Source organism: Culex quinquefasciatus, chromosome 3 (assembly GCF_015732765.1).
Source record: "Culex quinquefasciatus strain JHB chromosome 3, VPISU_Cqui_1.0_pri_paternal, whole genome shotgun sequence".
In the NCBI taxonomy this organism is placed as follows: domain Eukaryota; kingdom Metazoa; phylum Arthropoda; class Insecta; order Diptera; family Culicidae; genus Culex; species Culex quinquefasciatus.
Window position 1 is genome coordinate 133,929,154 of NC_051863.1, and position 22,535 is coordinate 133,951,688.

Genomic DNA, 22,535 nt, shown 5'->3' on the forward strand with positions numbered 1-22,535 from the left:
ACAAATGGGAAAATTTACATTTATGCTGCATCTGTAATTTTATTTATTGTTCATAAATTTAGCTTAAACCATATTGAAAAAGTGGAATTATACAATTACAACCTTCCAAATTTATTTATTTTTTGACTGTGTAAAATAAAATCAATATCTCCAGAACATTGTGCATTTAAATTTGAATTGTTTCATTAGCAGAAAAATCATAAAAGCATGTTAAACATTCTGAAAAAGTTAAGACTCATCTTTGCAAGTTAATAAATTAAGGCTAGTACAAAATTTATTAAAAGTTTTTGTCCCGTGATAAAAAAATAATTGAAAATATCAATCAATTCATGAACTTATTTTTCCTGGGGTTTTGAGTCGTTCTCTGACCCCAAAATAAAAAAAATAGCCGGATGCATTTTTAGTCAAATAATGGCTTTTTACATTATTTAATTAAAAATGCATAAACAAACATTATATCAGGAGATTTTTTGAAAAGGTCCTATAAACATATGAAAGACAATAGCTTATAGGACCAATTAAAAAAAACTCTAGATATGTTCCATTATAGCCTGCAATCGAATCAACAAGTAAAAATTTAAATTTTACCGAATGTGTAAAAAATAAAGTAAAAATACAAACAACAAAAAGAAAAAAAAATGCAAATTTAACATATCTTGGGCAATGTTATCCAGTTTTGGATGTAAAATTAAGCATTTTTCGACATAATTGTATGTTGACACAAATGTATGTTGATATACATGTTTTAAAGGCAATTCCATGATTTGATTTTGAAAATATACTAATAAAGTCGGTTAAACTATTGATTTAAGCTTAGTTTTGTTTGTTTGGAAATTTGTGCACACTTTTTCGAGAACTTCATATCGGTCGACAATTTTTTATTCTTTTGAAATATCAAATTCTCTGCAATTTGGTGAAAAAAATTGATAGTTACAGACGATTAACATTTTTAAATTTCTATGGGAATATTTTTATTTCTGCAAAATCCAACAAATATCTTTTTATTATTTTCAATTTTGTGTTTATTAATGATTTCTCACCACTTCAGTGGCATTCGTGTCGTTAATCTTTATTAATGAATAGCTTATGTTTATAGGCAATTGTAAGTTTTCTGAAATTGGATTTTTTTGTTTATTGTTTAACTTATTTATTGCATTTTTTATTTATGTTATTTGAGCATTGTTAAAAACGAAACTAAAATTTAAAGTTAGTAGTAGAATTAAACCCTCTACTGCACAATTTTTACTTCCAAAAATTCATTTTGAGCAACTTTTGTTCTACGAAAAACTTGAATTCCCTTTTATTATTTTCTTGCTTAATTTTTATAATTTTAATTTGCATTTATCTTGTTTATGTTTGTTTCTGATAATATTTGGCCTACTCTACCACCTCCTATCATTACCTTTTGCCTATTTAGTTTTTTCATGTTTTACAGTCACTTTTTAAATATTTTGCTTGTTTTTCAACTTTTCTACTATAGAACAATACCATTAACAATAAAATTGTGCTGAGCGATCTTTTCCCACCTATCCTCCAGACAGGTTAAAATACGCGAGGTCACTACTACCAACGAACGGAAACGACAACAACAAGACAGACAGAACCTGACGATGCAAGAGCAACAGAAGAAAGCTGCGTTACATTTTGTAAGTTGTGTTTTGTGAGCTTTTTGTAACTTTGAATTGACCAGAAAAATAAATGTTTATGTTTTAGGCGTCTGAAGATGACCGAAGAATAGTAGGTCGAAACGTCGCAAGAAAAGAAAATAGTGTTTTCCTCGTCACCGAACAGTACCAAGTGAAATTAACCAATTAAAAAAATTACTGCATACTTATTTTCACAAAATAAAAAGGAAAAATTAGTAAGAAACACAGCCAAAGTTGACCCCAGAACAAATTACATTTTTTTAAACATCACATAAAATAAGTCAAACTTCAAATCTTAGAATTTTCTTAAATTTTAAGTGTTCTTCTTTCCAATGCTTTTAAAAAATTGATTGAAAATGGATTTTAGGCGAATTTTTAGATTAAAGCCCGTCTAAAGGCGGGGTTGGGTTGTAGAGGGTTAAAGCACAAAAATAAATGACTTTTTGTAAGGTTATTGAAACTGAGAAAACTAATATAAAAAAATGTCTGAAGATTTAATAAAATGGATGAAGTGAATATTAATTTGTAAATTCATTATTGGGAAAAAGTTCATCAGCCTACCCCTCGTCATAGTGCGAATTTTCGCATATTTTCTCGCGCGCAAAAAACCACGTCCACACGCTAAAGAAGCTAATAAGTGTGTGCGCGTGTGTGTTTGTTCATTTAACAATGCAAATATACGCGATACGCCGGCACACATTTTTCCCATTCCGAGCGCGTGTGTGGATTAGCTTTTTTCCTTCTAAAAGCTCACCACCTGTAACCCCTTCTCCTTACTGAGGAGAGATATTTGCAAAATAAAATTATCCCCAAGCAGCCGGGGTTCGACGCGCGCGCGCACAGTATTTAAAATTCCTCACAGTGCAATTTTCAAACATTCAATAATTACGCGAAATTCCTCGCTCGCAGATCCTGGACGGACCTGCACGTTAAGGCTAAGCTCCGGTGCAATTCGCATCAACATGCGCTTGGCAGAGACTTCAACGGGTGGCAGCACGCGAAAGCCAATTTTTATGGAACATTATCCGACCGTTGTTGTTGTTCTGCCTCCTTTCTCTCTCTCTTTCTGTTGTGAAAAGGGATGGAGGGTGGAGGTCGATAATTTTGTTGGTTTTAAAACTTTGCATGCATATTAACTACGTCGTTTATGTGTCATTAAAGTCTTCTCTCGAAAGTGCGTAGGAGCTGGATGCGCGCCCGGACGGCTTGTAAATTATAGGTTTTCTTGCGGGTCACGCCTGGTGGGGTCGAGCAGGAGGGGTAAGGGAAGATCATTTCTGGAGGTTTTCCCATCCTAATTACCACCGTGGTGAGGTGGTTCAGCATGATCCCTGAGGGGGTGTATTTGAGAGCATTGTTTTTGGGACTTGCTTGGTTATGAGTCATAACATACATTTTCTGATACATGTTTATAGTTGTTCAATTCAAGTCTTAAGTGACTGATTTAAAATAAAGTTGATTGAAGAAATATTATTTTTGTTGTACACAGGTAATGCTTACGATTTTTTTTATTTTGACTGATTTTTTTAAGATTAAAATTGAATTGACGATTTATTTATTTTTTAAAGAAAAATACTCCAGTTTAACTTTTCACTTGTTCTTAAAAAATATGTTTTGCAATTATTTCGCGACGGAAAATTGTTGTGAATTGCAAATCATAAAAATATGAAAATCGAAGAAAAATGTTGATCAAAAAGTATCTAAATAAACTGAAAACTATTGAAACTATCGTGATTTATCATTCCGTGCAGGTCATCAATTTAATAAACAAATATTGAAATTAAAATCGACAGCTTATACCTGTCCTTCCCTAGCCCAAGAACCAATCGAAGGTGGCTTAACCTGCAAGGAAAAAAACGTCTTGTGGCAGGGCAGCCAGCTCGCGACCGTAAAAGGTTTATAGCTTTTATGATAATAATATAGCAGCAACTCGCACCTCACCGCTCGCTGCTGCTGATGTTTCTCATTATGGCCAAGATTGTTAAATTTATTTTCTCATATTTCATGTCGTAAAATACGCTGCTCGCCACCCGATGAACTGCTGACCTCCCTTCTGCGTTCTTTCCCAACTTTTGGAAGTCTTCCAAAAGCTTCCTCTCCGAAAAAAATCGAGGTTGACAAAGTTGTTTTCTATAATCTCCCGCGCGTTTCCAAAATATACAAATTTGATTTATGCTGATGATGGCTACGTGTGAGGCATGGACTTAAACCTCTGCCCCACCCCACCCCTCCAAGCTTCTTCCCCTTAAGGTAAACAACATCAATTATCTCGTTAAAATAATGCCGCTTTGTCTGTGGAAGACCGCGTGCGGGATCGTAACTTGCAGGGAAATGTAAACATAATCCAATTATGACTTAATTACGCTGCCAATCGATCATTTATTACTATTCATAGCCAAGAGAATACTGGGAACGGTTTTATTTAATTTAATTAAAAATTACTTTAAATTTCAAATTTCAAATTGCTATTGCATCACCAGCTATCATTAAACGGAAATCTTCTGCATCTTTACGTGAAAGCCTCTTCACACCTCCACACATGCGATTACACAACATTGTAAGCGGCGGTGGGGTGGGAAAATATTTTCATAAATTTGCAATAAATCTTTCACATACGCTTGCAGGCGTATGTGTCTCTATTAGAACTGCCTTGATTTACAAGCTGTTGGCTTGCGCGGCGCTGAACAGAGTCACCAACACACATCGTGTTCCGCAGGCAAAATTGAAAACCCTGGCGAATATCTATGAATTTTAGATTTTCATCGACGAGTCGAGGGGTTAGCAACGGTTATGAATCATAGACCCACGAATCATCGCGCGTATGATATAAGCATCCCTCTCTGGCAGTTCAAAAAAGAAATGAACTGTAAAAAGAGATTTTATATTTCATCAAAATTGTTCAGAACTTTTGAAAAAATATTTAAACTATTCTTCACTCTTTCAAAATTTGTATTTCACTGGTTTGATTCCATTTGAACTATTATTTAACAAAAATACGTTAAATCACTTTTTTTATATTGAGAATGTACGTTAGGGTGGGTACGATTTTCAAAAAGTTCTCGGGTCAAGTTTTAGTATGGTTCCCCTTGTAGGGCATCCCGCATAGAAAAAAACCGTTTGAAAATCATTTGTTAAATATTCAATCAACCTTTTACCAAATTGTATAGCAACTATTTGGTAAATATTTTTTTTAATTCCTCACTGTCTCTCAAATAGTGAACTATTCCCCATATATGTTGTTAGCAATATTCACTATTTGATTTTTTCTTCTAGCGACACTTTGTCAAATTCTTTTTGAAAGTTCATTTTTGCGTATATATTTTAGGGATTTCACCATTTCTCAAACGGTATTTTTATGGTTTTAAATAGTTATTTGAGTGATTTTCCATGGCGCGTTACATTTTGAGAAATAGTTGTAACAATTCGAATTAACATCAATTTTGTAAGGGTTTTCGGGATTTTGAGCAAAAAAACAGTGCAGTTTTACTTTGTCCAAATGTTTTAATTTATTTTGTCATTTTAGTAGTACAATGATCGAAAAATCCTAAGCTAAAAAGGGGTTCCTTTTAACTGGTGTTTAATTTAGGGAGGAAGAGGTATTGCGTGTGTCTAAAGGTTTGACTTGTCAAAAAAGACATTTCTAATTCTAAGTTAAACAAATCTGAAGGAAACTTTCGCTACAGCAGGATGTTGATCAAAGTCGTACGCCCCATCCAGCACAACTGTAGCATTTTCGATGCCAGCTCCATCTTCGCCATCCTGTGGACGTCGTCAATTAGGTACTCTGCTTGACTTGAAATCGCTTGCGATAGGAAACGGCGCAGCTATATCACGCCGGTTATTCGTAGTTTGGAAGCTTCGAGTTTAGATAAAAGTGGCACCGCTGGTTGATGAGAGCGTGTCGCACCCTGATGACCTGTCGCACTTGACGAAATTCATTTTAAGATCAAAGCATGCTTCAGGTACAAACCTAGAAAAATAAAACAAAATAAACCACAATGTATTTATTTACAATATAATATTCAAGTCCCATGGTGATATTCCACTCTACGTTGAATACAAAATCTGCAAATAAATCGAGTTGCACATTTGAAATGAGAGAATTTAGAGAAAGTGCAAATCAAACAGAGTACTTCTGATTTATTCGAATTATGTTTGATGGGCAAACAACGAGATTCACATAAAAAAAAGCAAATGGGAATAAGAAATGAAACTTCTCGACATACATACCAGTACATTCTTTGTGATGTTTCCATTTAGGCCGAAAACTCTCGGGCTGCATTGGTTCTATTGCCAGCTCCGTCAACAGAATATCAACTGCTGCTTGGCCGCTCGAAAAGACTGTTTTACTCAAGAGGAGGACGAAGAGGAGGAGGGAAGATAAGCTAAATATACCTATCTAAATGGCCGCGACGAACTTTGCCCACGACCATCCTCGACAATGTCGACTAGAATGCACAAGAACAGGTCCACACAATTCGGGATTCACCGAGAGAATCTGTCGCTAAAAACGCGTCCTTGTTGGTGGCAGCCGGGGTCGGAATCACAAATCTGAAAAGGTACTTTTCGTCGAAATCTGAAACAACATGATTGTTTGCATTAAAATTTAATAAAAATTTGCGTGGTTATCCGGTTGATTTGTTTTGGTTGGTTCTTGGAAGTAAACAAACCTGGTGGATTTTCACGTAGCACTCTAGAAGCAAACACTTCTGTAAACAAACGATCCGGAAAACCACTCAATTGTCACCTTTGTATTGTTTTTCCTCCTCGGCGACTTCGATCCCGCTGGACGGAAGGATGGAACTTTTTTCTAGCTGCTCACGGATGTAAACAAACGCAGCCAATACTTGCTGTGAGGATGGAAGGCAGTTCTTTTACACTCACTTTTGAAAACAAAACACGAACGCGAAAATAGTGAAGATGCTTATAAACAACCGCGAACCGTGATGACCACGACGAAACGCACCAAAACAAGAGGAGTTTTGACTTGTCAACTTTCAGCGCAGACCTCTTTTGACTGTCGCTGCGCGCGACGGGCGAAAACAGAAATATAAACACAAGAGAGAGAGAGCGCGCGCTTTGTGGAATAGTCTTTCACCACATACAAGTTTTTGGTGTAAAATACAAAGCAAAATTCTAAATTCCGCAAAGTTACTTAGATATAACAAAATCACATCGTTTCAATGTTCTGGCCGGTTACGTTGCCACCAAACAGCAAGAACAAATTGCGACAAATTTCAAACCGTGAGTTTATCAAAAACGGGACATCATAAGAAATCGACTCACTCTCTCTTTGGGCAGGTCCAGCTTGACGTGACCCCGCGTAAATGCTGCACCATGTCCTGCCGCGTCAGCGCGTCTTACAGTTCCATCGCTCGGCACTGGAACTGCTCATTCTGCTGCATTCCACTTTCGGTTCCCTTGATCCCAAAAAGGTAAGCCGAGGTGAAGAAATCAATCGCTTCATACACATCCGTTTGAGACTTGGACATCACCATGCCCTGCAGCATAGACGATTTCCGCGAAACGGATCGAATCCTTCAGGAAGTTGACCTCGTTTTCCTTTTCTGGAACTCCTCGTTCAGGTTCGGGCCGTGCTGGGTCTTGACGTAATACGCTTTCGAGAACATCATGTAGTACACCCACTGCTGTTGGGTTTTCTTGAGCGCCGGGTCCTGCTCGAACATCTTGTTGCGAATTTCCTGCAGCTGACCATCTTCCGTCCCGTTCTTCATTGCGAAGTTTCGCCAGGGAGAGCTTAGCGGAGAACGGATTATGCTCGAGGATCAACGCGATCGAGTTCTTGCGCACCAGCAGTGACTTGTCCTCGAGCCGTTCGACAGAACCTTTCAGCACCTGGTGCTGCCAGCTGCTAAGTGGAACCGCGTTCTGGCCCTGAATGTAGTGCCTAATCTGAAGCACCTTCGAGCGGACATGGGCCGAAACGTCCATCGTGTGGTTGAACAAATCATGCAGGAAGTCATCGCGTGTTTCCTTCAGCTCATCGGCCAGTTCCTCCTAGGTCAGCTCGGTCACGATGGCTTCGCCCATGATATGCAGGACATAGTTGCGCATCACGTAAGATTTTTTTTCATAAAATTATTTTTATTAGGTCCTTTTCGGTACTGGGACCTGGTTAGGACCGAGTCGGCTTTGTAATTACAAAAAACTTAATAATTACAGAGGATCTTCGCATCACGTAAGATTCCAGGTTCCTCAGTTCGTCGCTCATCGTGGACAAATGTGGAATGATAAGCTTCGGAGCGAGCATTCCCAGCTCCAGCAACTGGCTCATGTGCTTTGCAGTTTGGCTGTAGGTCGTGTCCACGTTGACCCGCTCGATCAATTCCTTGTTCAACACCAGGTAGATCGAAGCGATGCAAAATCTTCGTACAGCAGCATCACGCCGTCAGCGATCAGCACAATGGACGCTTCGCAGTGCTCCATGATTCGCACTTGATTACGCTGAAAACGAAAGATTGTGATCATCTCAAAATAATTAAACGAAACATGTTCCAACTTACGGCCGTTGAAACAGATTGTACAGCACCTCAGCCTGCTCGTTGTCCTTCAGCGCCGGCACCCATTCCGCCTGCGGCACCCCCTTTTGCCATCGCTGTCCTGCCGACAGTCCAATTCCGGTCTACGCGAGACACTCCGACCAAAATACGGACAATCTTGCCAAGTCAACCTTGACCCTAAGTGGGGGAGAAAATTTTCGCACAAAACAATCACAAAAATGTGCACTTTGGCAAGTACCCAAAAGGGATCTTCACTCGTCGCAAATTCCGCGCGGATCCACGGTCGGAACGGAACGCAAAGGTCCCACCGGAACAAGGATACGGAGCGCACAAGGTTTTTTTCCTCCTCCACGAACTGTGCTGAATGTTTGGTTGTTCGCGAACTTTGTGTTTTGACAGACGTTCAAAAGGGGTTTGGCCATTTATGTCGATCATGTCGATTGATTAATTAAGTCGATCTATATTATGCAATGTTGGATACAAGTGGAATGCATTAAAACTTGGATGCAACCAACGACATTGAAACGCAAGAAACTTTTTTTTGAAAATGCAGTGCAAATAGTTGGGAATCGGTTTAGTTAGAAATATTGCAAACTTTGCAGAGTTTTTTTTTTAAAAAAGGACGAATAAACTATTGTCTTTCATATGTTTATAGGACCTAATAAAAAAACTCTAGAATTTCAAACTAGGGTGTGTGTCTTATATAGTTTTTTTTTTGCACTTTTTGCAATAATTAAACTAAAAGGCCATCTAATTGAATGTTGATGTCACCAACAAATTTTTGCCCGAGTTGGATGCTATGAAACTATGTGTTACAACTAAAATTATGTTTATACTTCATGTAGATTAAATAAAAACATAAATATTTCTTATTTTGTAGAAACAATATATTAATTTCTAATTTTATAAAAACAGCTTCTTTAAAAGAATTTTGATTAAAATTAAAAAAATATATATAAATAGAGTTTATCTGAAAAGGTCCTACGTACACAAACAACGTGTTACACTAAAATTTTACATGTTTGCATTTTACCCTAAAAACATAAGATCTGTCAAATAATTAATTCATAATCAGGAATATGATCAAAGTCTTGCAGCATTTAAAATTTAAATTAACAATTTTCCAAATACTGACTATTTGTGAAAACATAACTCCATATTTTCGAACCAACAATTTGACAAATCGTCAACATTTCCCAAAAAGTAATTTAATGTTTCTTTATGGTTACTAAATCATCCTCGTTCATCCGGGATGCCCATAGGGACTTTCATGCCAAATATCAGCTCATTTGGTTGTAAACTGGCTGCGCGCATCAGGGTTAAAGTTTACATGGGAATTACTATGGGAAATTGGAACTTTTTGTTCAAACGCTCCTACAGGCCTGGGAAAATCACGCGCCAACTTCTGGTATGATCAGGTCTAAGGGGAATGGTCTGGAGAACATTTTTCCCGAAGAGAGCATATGGATTCGTTGTCCCTAGACCTGGCGCATCGGCAAACAAACCGATATCTCCGGAATCAACGGTTTTCCCTTAAAAAGCATCAAATTTTCCTTAGCATGCTATGAAAGCTTGATGAACACCGCGACGCCATACGTCAGGCAGCTACCACGTTGCAAAAAATTATTCTGCCTTCAATGTTTTAAGGGTGAAGAGATTTTCCAGAGTTTTATTGTGAGTTATGTTGCATTTTTGCATTATTTGCAACATAAAAAAACATGTTTTGCTTTAAATTAAAAAAATAGCAGTATATTGATTGTGTTATAAGAAGATCAATTAGACTTTTGTTAAGTCATATTTGTTGAGTCCATGCACGATTGTTTTTTTCAAATTTTCGAACGATTTTTTGAATTTTTGAATGCGAAAAAAACATTTATTTTGGACATTTTCAAATGTCAGGCTAGAATTTTTAGCATCAAAATTATTTTTTTCAAAGAGAACAAAAAATTTTACAAGAGATTAATTTTTTGACATTGAAAATGGAACCATGAATTTCCGTGATATCTTGAGTTGAAAAAAAGGTAAACATGATGTTAAGTGACACTGAAAAAACTAATTTTCCTTAAAATGTGCTGTGCTTCATTTGTAGGAAATTTTGTTAGCTTTTTAAAAATATTTTTCCCTTCATAAAGTATTTTTCAAATTTGTAAAAAATAGATATTTTTCGAAAATGTTTACTTTTAAATGCCTATTACTTGAAAACTATGCACTTTATTAAAACCCGTTTTAAGTCGTTTTCAATTGCAAATTTGATTTTGCATCTTTAAAATGATACTAATTTTTTTACAGCATTTTCGAGTTTTCCCAAAAAAATATATTTAAACAAAAATATCAGTATAAGCAGTTTTTTGTCCCTCAGAACATATATAAAAATCGAAAATAATTAAAAAAATGTTTAGGGAGCTCAACTTGCAATGATAATAATTTTTGGGACCAATTTTTGATGAAAAACTAACTTAAACCACCTATGTGGCTGGAGCCTTCCTCACTCATTACCAACAATGGGTGATATGAGTGGTTTGGAAACATATTTCAGCTATTTTTTAGATCCGGAATAAAAATGTACATAAATATCACTTAAGTGGCCATATCTTGAGACAGGGTTGCCAGATCTTCAATGTTTTTGACTCGTTGGATAAGTTTTTCAATAACCTAACCAACGATGGGTTGGATGGTGGCTCCGGACATAGTTTACATACATTTAAGTGAGATCTGGCTTCCAAAAAGTACATAAATATTACTTAAGTGGCCATATATCGAGACAGGGTTGCCAGATCTTCAATATTTTGAACTCTTTGGAAAGTTTTTTTTGATAACCTAATCAACGATGGGTCGGATGGTGGATCCGGACATAGTTTACATACATTTAAGTGGGATCCGGCTTCCTAATAGTACATAAATATCACTTAAGTGGACATATATCGAGACAGGGTTGCCAGATCTTCAATGTTTTGGACTCGTTGGATAGGTTTTTCAATAACCTAACCAACGATGGGTTGGATGGTGGATCCGGACATAGTTTACATACATTTAAGTGGGATCCGGCTTCCTAATAGTACATAAATATCACTTAAGTGGACATATATCGAGACAGGGTTGCCAGATCTTCAATATTTTGAACTCTTTGGAAAGTTTTTTTTGATAACCTAATCAACGATGGGTCGGATGGTGGATCCGGACATAGTTTACATACATTTAAGTGGGATCCGGCTTCCTAATAGTACATAAATATCACTTAAGTGGACATATATCGAGACAGGGTTGCCAGATCTTCAATGTTTTGGACTCGTTGGATAGGTTTTTCAATAACCTAACCAACGATGGGTTGGATGGTGGATCCGGACATAGTTTACATACATTTAAGTGGGATCCGGCTTCCTAATAGTACATAAATATCACTTAAGTGGACATATATCGAGACAGGGTTGCCAGATCTTCAATGTTTTGGACTCTTTGGATAGGTTTTTCAATAACCTAACCAACGATGGGTTGGATGGTGGATCCGGACATAGTTTACATACATTTAAGTGGGATCCGGCTTCCTAATAGTACATAAATATCACTTAAGTGGACATATATCGAGACAGGGTTGCCAGATCTTCAATGTTTTGGACTCGTTGGATAGGTTTTTCAATAACCAATAATCAACGATGGGTCGGATGGTGGATCCGGACATAGTTTACATACATTTAAGTGGGATCCGGCTTCAAAAAAGTGCATCAATATTACTTAAGTGGACATATCTCGAGACAGGGTTGCCAGATCTTCAATGTTTTGGACTCTTTGGAAAGGTCTTTTGATAACCTAACCAACGGTGGGTTGGATGATGGATCCGGACATAGTTTTCATGCATATAAGTGAGATCCGGATATATGTGAAAACACATTTTTATATATAACTTTTGAACTACTTATCGAAACTTCAAACAATTCAATAGCGATGTATGGGACCCTAAACCAAGTCGAATGCAACCGGTTTGATCAAAATCGGACCAGCCAGTGCTGAGAAAACTTGGCAAGAATTTTGAACACATACATACATACTCACACACACACATACACACACACACACATACACACCCACACACAGACATTTGTTCAGTTTTAGATTCTGAGTCGATAGGTATACATGAATATAGGTCTACGAGCTGTTTTTCAAAAGTTCATTTTTCGAGCAGGATTATAGCCTTACCTCAGTGAGGAAGGCAAAAAACTAACTTAATCCACCTATGTGGTTGGTGCCTTCCTAACGCTTTCCAAACAGTGGGTGACATGATGGGACACACACATTTGAACACAAATTTCATCTATGTCTTTGTTTTAGATCCGGAACTTGAGACAGAGTTGCCAGATCATCAATGTTTTGGACAAATTGGAAAGGTCTTTCAATTACCTAACCAACGATGGGTCGGATAATGAATCCGGACATAGTTTACATACATTTAAGTGAGATCCGGCTTCTAACAACTACATAAATATCACTTAAGTGGTCATAACTCGAGACAGGGTTGCCAGATCATCGATGTTTTGGACTCATTGGAAAGGTCTTTTGATTACCTAACCAACGGTTGGTCGGATGATAGATTCGGACATAGTTTACATACATTTAATGGAGATCCGGATATTTGTGAAAACACATTTTTATACATAACTTTTAAACTACTTATCGAAACTTCAAACAATTCAATAGCGACGTATGGGACCCTAAACCGAGTCTAATGCAACCGGTTTGACCTAAATCGGTTCAGCCAGTGCTGAGAAAACTGAGTGACATTATTGGTCACACACATACACACACACGAGTCGATTGAGTCGATAGGTATACATGATGGTGGGTCTACGACGTTTCTGAAAGAAGTTCATTTTCCGAGCAGGATTATAGCCTTACCTCAGGCGAGGAAGGCAATATGTATGTATGTATGTATGATCCCCATACCCGCAGGCAACTTGGTCCCGAAACACATGTGAGCGCTAGGTGAACAATTCGATCATCTTTTACTCCGTAATCTGTACACCCACGTGCATAAGTTTTTTTGCACGAATTTTAGTGCTACAAATACCGGCGCATAGTTCAAAATGGATTCCCGCTTCCCTCCCCAAGCGCCGGAAATTTGTAGCGGGTGTAGGGACACTTTGCATAGACGCCCTTGCTCCCATCACGTCACTGAGGGTATGGAGCGACGAGAAATTAATAAGCATGCCCCCCCAGTCGAACCTTCATTAGAGAAGCAGGCAATCCACAACTCACAGCGAACGACTAAGGGAACACCCTACCGCGTATATAATAAGGTTGGCGTAGGTTGACTTAAGTGAAATGTCTGAATGTTAGTGTAGATGAAAGAATATGTTGTTATTCAAATAGGAAAGGTCTCACCAAATTAGTAGTCCATGGTTTAGGACATTTGCGACCGTGTCAAACTTGATGGTTCTTGCGATCAGGTAGCCGAATTCTTGCACCACACGAACCCTGGAACGGCTTGACCTTAGAAGTATCCGGACGATGGCCATCACTCAGCACACTCAATCAGGAAGCAATTGCTTGAACCGGTTGGAAATGTTGAAGGAAATTCTCGTACACATCCAGCAGTACTTGAATGACGTTGTTTCAGTAAGGACACTTTTGGCACACGGTGCTGGAACAACAGGAACGTTTCATCGATGGCCACTTCGTAATTTCCACTGCTCCCTCAGTCACATCGCCGAAAAGGACAGCAAAGTCTCCAAAATGTTACAAATTTTATTTTTTTTAAACGAAATCTATAGACAAAAAAATGACAGAGAAAAAAACGCGTCCGGTCGCACGCACAGTTTTTTTTTTCCTCAGGCGAGGAAGGCAATACCACAGAGTAACACAGAGTGAGCAGTCCGAACAAAAGTCATCAAATTTTGTGGCTCCGTTACGGTTGTTGTTGTTGGGTTTCCGTAACGGTAGCAGGCGTTATGTTTTTTTCATGCGTTATGATTTTGAACGGATATTTTTAAATTTAATCTAGTTACCACATTTTTTCCAACAAATTAATGTCTGTCAAACTGTCTGTTTTGTTTATCACGTGCATTTTTGTTCTTGAGGAAAATTAGTTGGAGATGTGAAAACATAAAAGTCGTGGGAGGATTCCGTCGGATGGACCGATTAATCGATGTGGCGCGTGGAAAGTCTGTTGAGCCGTGCGAGAAAACCGGTCGGCGTGAGGAAATGTGGGTGTTCTGTTGAGCTGCGAAGGTAAAGAAGTCGAACAAGCCGGTCCTTCGGCGTGACACGCGTGCGCGTGCAGAAAGTGTGGGTGTTCTGTTGAGCTGCGAAAAGAAGTCGAGCGAGCTGGTCCTTCGGCGTGACACGCGTGCGCGTGCAGAAAGTGTGGGTGTTCTGTTGAGCTGCGAAAAGAAGACGAGCGAGCCGGCCCTTCGGCGTGACACGCCGTCGCGTGCAGAAAGTGTGGGTGTTCTGTTGAGCTGCGAAAAGGAGCGAGCCGGTCCTTCGGCGTGACACGCGTGCGCGTGCAGAAAGTGTGGGTGTTCTGTTGAGCTGCAAAGGAAAAGAAGTCGAACGAGCCGGTCCTTCGGCGTGACACGCCGTCGCGTGCAGAAAGTGTGGGTGTTCTGTTGAGCTGCGAAAAGAAGTCGAGCGAGCTGGTCCTTCGGCGTGACACGCGTGCGCGTGCAGAAAGTGTGGGTGTTCTGTTGAGCTGCGAAAAGAAGACGAGCGAGCCGGCCCTTCGGCGTGACACGCCGTCGCGTGCAGAAAGTGTGGGTGTTCTGTTGAGCTGCGAAAAGGAGCGAGCCGGTCCTTCGGCGTGACACGCGTGCGCGTGCAGAAAGTGTGGGTGTTCTGTTGAGCTGCGAAAAGGAGCGAGCTGGTCCTTCGGCGTGACACGCGTGCGCGTGCAGAAAGTGTGGGTGTTCTGTTGAGCTGCAAAGGAAAAGAAGACGAGCGAGCCGGTCCTTCGGCGTGACACGCCGTCGCGTGCAGAAAGTGTGGGTGTTCTGTTGAGCTGCGAAAAGGAGCGAGCCGGTCCTTCGGCGTGACACGCGTGCGCGTGCAGAAAGTGTGGGTGTTCTGTTGAGCTGCAAAGGAAAAGAAGTCGAACGAGCCGGTCCTTCGGCGTGACACGCGTGCGCGTGCAGAAAGTGTGGGTGTTCTGTTGAGCTGCGAAAAGAAGACGAGCGAGCTGGTCCTTCGGCGTGACACGCGTGCGCGTGCAGAAAGTGTGGGTGTTCTGTTGAGCTGCGAAAAGAAGACGAGCGAGCCGGCCCTTCGGCGTGACACGCCGTCGCGTGCAGAAAGTGTGGGTGTTCTGTTGAGCTGCGAAAAGGAGCGAGCCGGTCCTTCGGCGTGACACGCGTGCGCGTGCAGAAAGTGTGGGTGTTCTGTTGAGCTGCAAAGGAAAAGAAGTCGAACGAGCCGGTCCTTCGGCGTGACACGCGTGCGCGTGCAGAAAGTGTGGGTGTTCTGTTGAGCTGCGAAAAGAAGACGAGCGAGCCGGCCCTTCGGCGTGACACGCGTGCGCGTGCAGAAAGTGTGGGTGTTCTGTTGAGCTGCGAAAAGAAGTCGAACGAGCCGGTCCGTAGACGGGGTGACAAGAAGTCCATCGTGATAATATCCCAGTCCTCAAAATAAGATAATCATGGGAAGAATATGCTGCATCAACGGTTGCCCTAGCAAAGGAGGAAAAGTTTCCCTTCATTCTTTCCCAATTGACGGCCGTTTGTAAGTTTTTCTTTTAAATTGTTCTTTTATTTTTTAAAGCTTTGTTATTTTTTCAGTCTTCCAATCTGGACTAAATTTGCCAATGTAGATTCCCCCCCAGCAAATGGTTTTATCTGTTCGCTTCACTTCACACCGGATTGCTTCCAAAATCCTAAATTCTTTTCCCAAGGGTATGTTCAAATAAATATCTTTATCATTTTACTAGGTTTTGACGTTATAGTTTAAATGCACAAAAACAGATAAATTATTAACTGTTATCTATTTATAGTAGTGCGTTAAATTTTCCGGGACATTAATTTCCCGGAGTATGGGAAATTTTCAACCAATTTCCCGGAAATCCCGAAAATTCCCGAGACATTTTTTTTCTCTTGAACAAAATGGCAAAGCTTTTTAGGGTTTTCCTTAAATTCTAACTTCTCGTGTTTGTTTCACTTCAAACAAATCAATGTTTTCAAAGTTTCAAGTTTTAAAAACATTTTGTATTTTTTGGGCACCTCTCAAAAAATACAAAGTAGTTTTTCAATGATTTTTTATGGTTATAACATGTAACATGATTTTCAGGTTTATAATTGAAAGTTGAAAGCTTTTCCACTGCACATAAGCAAGAATTAAATTCTCTAATAAATTATTATTATTATACAATCAGTATTCCATTTATTTCTATTTAACTCTCTAACACCCTTTTTGCACAAGTCCTTCATAATTCTTTCCCTTAAATAGTAATTTCTTCGATACTAGGTATTAAACAAATTGAAGTAATTATTCATGCACAAATCTATTTTAAATATTTAACGATACCATTTCGATTTTCTTAAATTCATTTTAAAAATCATTGAAAAAGTAGTTAAATGATGTTGTTGTTTTTTTTTTAATTTCTTTGATAAATTGATATCATTTGAAAATGTAATGAATAAGTTGTTTGACAAAGTGGAACTTTTTAATTCGACAACTTAAGGGTTTTTTTTAAATATTTTTTTGTTGTTTATCTTCGAGTTTAATCGAGATTTGAAAGTATGTTTAAATTTAATAGCAAAAAAAATAGGTTATTACGTCACTTTACTAAACGACTTTTAAATAAATTTCATTGAATGGGTCATGGTATTTGAGAAAAGGCTGAAATAATAAAGGAATCAACAACTTTGTTTGCATTTAAACTATAACCTTTTAAGGAAGACTCTTTTATGTACACTTCAATTACATTAAAACTTAAATGTTTATATTAAAGCTTGAAGAAAAATGCAGTTCCTACAATTAAACAAACAAGCAATCAAGAACAACCGGCTTTGACCAACGTGGACTTTATGAAACTGTACTACCAAAAGGTCGAAGAATGTGCTCAGAAAGACAAGATGTATAACGAAGTCAAATCAGAGTGTTCTAAGAAAGATGAGTTGTTGAAGAAAGAACGAAGTCAGAAGAGGAGTTTGCAAAGGCTCTGCATGAGACGAAAGAAGAACAATTTGGAGAAAACGGAAAAGATCAAACTTTTGTCAACGAAACTCAAAGCAGCCAACAAGCAAATCGAACGAAAAGGAAAACTGTCGAAAGCCATTGAACAAAACCATCTTCTAAGAGAATGTCTTGAAAACTCGGTTGTTCATAAAAATGCCAGACGTTACAAGCACACAAAACTTTTCGCCACAAAACTTCGACTTGCTTCTCCTGCTGCGTACAAAATTGTGAGAGCTGAAAACCTTATAACTATGCCGCATTTGAATACAACATCAAGATGGCAGCAGAAGTTATCGATTCAACCAGGATTCAATGTCGAGCTTCTTCATAGACTGGAAAGACTCGCTCCATCCCTGTCAGAGAAAGAACGAACAGTGACAATCATGATAGATGGAATGAATCTAAAACCGAAAATTGATTATCAACCATGTTCTGACGTTTTTCCGGTTGGCCAGATGAAGACCAAAATGCAGAAAATTTGAAGCTCGCCAAGGAGGCCATCACAATTATGATTAGAAGCACATCGAGTAGTTTTAAGCAGGTATGTTGCTTTATTTTCTATTAAATTCTAAATGTAATTTTTTAAAAAAAGATCATAGGATATTTTTTGGCTGAATCGGCACTGAAAAGTGAAGTACAAAAGAGAAGATTGTTGAAGCAGTGCGGTTGATTCGAAAGTGTAATTTCATACCCATCGCGCTTACCCTTGACCAACATCCTACCAACGTTAAGATGGTTGCTGAGCTGAACGCAACCAAGGAAAATCCTGTGTTTTTTGTGGACGGAGAAGGAGTTGTAGTACTATATGACACTCCTCACATCCTGAAATCTATCCGGAATAACCTTTTCCAAAAAAACCTTCTAATCGACGATCAGATTATTTCCGCTAAGCACATAAGAGATTTATACGAACACGACATTAACAACGTTCCGCGCCTAGCACCAAAATTTGAAAGGAAGTGTCTACTGGAAAATCCCCTAGACAAAATGAACGTTGCCGCCATGGCGAGCGTTTTCAGCAGGACAACATCAATTGCAATGAAAACATATGTAACATCTGGAGAAATGCAGCCTGAAGCATTACCAACAGCTGATTTCCTCGACCGGATGGACTCCCTTTTTGATTGCTACAACTCAAGCGGTGAAAAAAACTCAAGCAAGGTAATGTTCACTATTAAGTATCACAAACATATTTACATCAAATATAATTACAGCCGTTGAAGGCAGGCGTAACGAGAAACTCGGAGCACTGGTCATTCCTGGAATGTTTGAAAAAATCCATTGAAACTGCAATATTTGTTCCCTCAACGTCGACCGATCCCACCAAGGTAATAATCAATCTTTAAAAAATAGACACAAATCAAGTATAAATCTTCACCTTGCTCTCAATAGCTTCTGCAAAAATACGTCTTAAGCGATGTTTTTTTATAATATTAGTTTTAGATTAAATATAAAGCATCTCAAAAACAAATCATGATATAATTCCGAGGAATCAAGTAGGGCCAAAAGGTTGGGCACCACATGTTTTGTGTGGAAAATTAAGAACGAGTTTTTCAAGAGTTGTGTCACAAGTCGTTTTAAGGTGCCCCGATTTCAATGAAACATATTTTTTTCTTTTTTTTTTTCTTCGGCGAATTCCACTGTCCATTTCTGTTTCATCCAAATCGGAGAAACCCAAAACGACTTAAGTATAAACTTCCTCCAAATTTGTAAACAGTAGGGTGACAGAAAAAAAATTAAAATTTGGTAATCTCAAAAGATACCCCCTCAAAAGATCTCAAGAGTTATTCGCCGTTATGATTTTTTTGTTATTGGATTGTTATTGTAATAACAGACTAATAAAATTTTTAGTTATTCTTCGAACAAATCTTTGTTATTTTAACAACTAATCCGATCATCACAATAACAGTTGGAGTTATTCTTCCATAACAAAAAATGTTATTCCCAAGTTGTTTTGGCATTCAACCAATATCAGACCAATAACAAATTTTGTTATGATAACATAAACTGTTATTGAACCCTTATGCAAAAATGGATTTCGCAAGAATATTCCATAAAATCCAAATTGTTATAAATTTGGAAAATTTGGCCAGAACTATGGGAAAAAAATTTCAAGGACATTATTTTGGCCATGAAAGTGGACTATATGCAAAAACTTATTCAAAAAGTGAAAAATTTGAAAGATGTTTTTTTTAAATTTATTGATATACCGCCTGAGGAAAACAACAATTTGTTTTTATTATTAAATTTTGCCTAATATGGCTAGGACTATGGGAAAATTTAATCAATTTTAACAAGGACATTATTTTGGCCATGAAATGTGGTCTTCCAAAACTTGTTTTATGTGAAAAATTTGAATGTGAATTCTTTTTATCATTGATATTGGAATTTTCTTTTAATTGTTATCAAAAACTAAAAGAATCCAACAGTTTGATAAAAAAAATTGTGTACAACGAAATATTTTATCATTTTTTTTAAAGCTATAACATTTTGGTTATTTACTCACCTGGATATTTTACCTGTTCCAATTTTGTTACATTCTTTCTAATTTTGAACAAGCCGTTAAGCCGTCAGCCAATGTGTACTGATTTTATTCAGCTTTTGAAAATATGTAATATTTAACTGGAATAAAGCAATAATATTAAAATTTGATTACAAGCTAATAAAAATTAGCTAATAATTTTCTCTGTTATCGGATTACCTCGAAATATTTTTGATAACAGAATGAGTTATTTTTCGAACAAATATCTATTATTATTTTGAGTTATTATAACACCTAATCTGGGTGATTTAATAACAAGTTCTAACCTCCTGAGAAGACCAGAACTTGAAATTTTTCAGTTAGTTCCACCTGCTCGGGATACAAGAAATATATATGAAAATACTTTTACCTACAAAATCACCAAAAATCAGGATTAACTCAGAGCATTTTGCACACTTCGAAAAAGTTTTAGGGAAATGAGTTTCCTACAAGAATCTGAACTAGACCTTCATCACCTGCCGTTAAAATTCTGAAGTGATGTTTTTCCTCATACATTTTTGCGATTTTTCCATACAATCTTCAAGGGTCAATAGGGACTCCTAAGCCAAAATTGACATACTTACATGGCCGAAATTATAAGCCCCATTTTTTGTTTGGATTTTTAGGGTGAATTATGCCGTTTAAAAGTGGTCCGTGCAAAAATCACATTTAAAAAAATAAGAGAAATCCGCATCAATTGGCCCTCTTGGAGTAAATAACATGTGTTGATTTGGTTGTGCTTTGAAACAAAAATAGATATAGTTTCAAACATCTAGCCTAAAATTAGAAAAGGTTAAAAAAATTCCTCACTTGTTGTTTTAAGCAACTTTAACCTACTTGGTCATTCGCTGCCTAGGGTTGATTTTTTCTGACACTAGCTTTTATTTCATTTGTTGAAAACAAAATTTAAACTAACGATCTGACAAGAAAGAGATTTTCAGACCTCATGGGCCACGAAATTGAACATTTTAAATTATTTCTTGAAGTCGTGCAAAATATTAGTGCGCATTCCATTGAGAACAGAGACCTGAACCTAATTTCAGGACCCAATTGTCCGATAAATAAAAGTGTTCACTGCTTGAAAAACTCTAAAATTACTTTAAAAAAAACGCTTATGATTTATGGTGCATTATATAAAGAACACAACAATTTATTAAATTGTAATAAGTCTATTTTTATTTTTTCAGGCCAGATCTGAAGCTCAAGAATGTTTAACTGCACAACAAAGGTATCCTCCATGTTTCAATGGGGTGATCAATAACATAAATGGTCTAAAGTTGGTATGGGAACGCCTCGAACAAATGGGATTTAAATGTTTGCTAACGAGGAAACTCAACCAAGATCCCCTGGAGAATGCTTTCTCGTCGGTGCGACGGTCATGTGGATCGGATGATTGTCCAAGTGCACGTAAATTTGGCATTGCCGTTAAATATTTTTCTGCTCGGAAAACCTTGGATTGCATAAGTGGTACCAATTGCGAATTAGACGTTGAGGATGCCGAGGACTGGACAATGATCGATGAACGAACGGACGAAGAATCGCCAAGGCCAGACCAAAAAGTCACTGTTGATGGAAATTCATTGTATATCGTAGAAGCAGAACCGGAACTTTCTGGTTTGCCAAACTGTGCCCTTTTTGAAGCAGATCCGCTGGAAACCTTCTGCGACTATGTAGCTTATCCCTTTCTTTCACTTGACCCAAACGCTGAACTACCAAACCTTCCAACTTTAAATGGATTAAATTATGTACTGGGCTATGCTGCATCAAAGTTGCGCCATCGCAAATGCAAAAGAAGCTTAGCCTTAAGCACAAAAGCGATGGAATTCTTGAAGATTCCTACTTGTTCTGCAGGCTCAAAAATACTTGAACGCGACCGGATTCCATTTTCCTAACGAGATAGCTGTAGAAATTGGATTGACTTTAATAATGGCATTCAACGAGAAATTTTTGATTTTTAAATCAATCTAAAGTAGGAGTTAAGCGAAGATTGAAGGAATACGTTACATATGATATGTACTCAGATCTAACTTGCAGGAAATGTTTAGATAAGTTCATGGATTGCATACTTAACACATTATTTAAGGCAAAACCGCACAGCTAATGAGCAAGTATAAAAGAAATCTCTTGAGCCGTCGAGGAAAACTGAGGCGGATGGGTATCGCAGAAAAGCAACCGCAAGTGAAACTCCGAAAAAAATTGAAAAAAAACAAACCAACTCGCGCGTAAACGTTAAACTATTTTTTTTGTTATTTAGTTGTAAGCAGCAATAAATGAATCATGAACATGGCACATTAATTATTTTCATTATTTAAAACCAAATTGAGAAAACGAATTCAACAAAATCGTGCAAAAGTATTATGGTTGAATCACGCTTGAAAATTTCAAGCTTATTTATTCGAACCGGTTCCATGTCATTGCGGCATAACGAGATCGATCATGTTTTTGAAACCCTAGTTTGTTGATGGCCTGAGTCTTTCTCATTGCACGTGTGACGAACGTATAGAAAAACAGAAATTAAAACTGTTACCCTTGTGACTAAATCGTTCTACCTTTACCCCGCCCCGTTAAGGGTAAATAGGAGCTTAGGGAGTAACTACACCCAAAACTGGCAGCTCTAGTCCGAGAGAATGATGGTCTCGAGTCGAGAGAATAGTGGTACCATTCACGGACGCAGAGAACACAGCTCGAGAT

At 37.9% G+C, this 22,535-nt stretch overlaps 1 protein-coding gene and 1 long non-coding RNA gene across 2 annotated transcripts in view; both read right to left on the reverse strand.

The window, feature by feature from the left end:
- Nucleotides 1-22,535, reverse strand: part of LOC6035492 (dendritic arbor reduction protein 1) — a 256,132-nt gene that overhangs the window by 154,377 nt on the left and 79,220 nt on the right. The gene's annotated exons all lie outside the window — the stretch shown is intronic.
- LOC6035712 lies at nt 8,097-8,574 on the reverse strand. The gene is made up of 3 exons (XR_005278093.1): nt 8,406-8,574; nt 8,171-8,344; nt 8,097-8,111 (listed from the first exon to the last, which is right to left on the reverse strand). It is a non-coding gene; the product is annotated as an uncharacterized LOC6035712 (long non-coding RNA).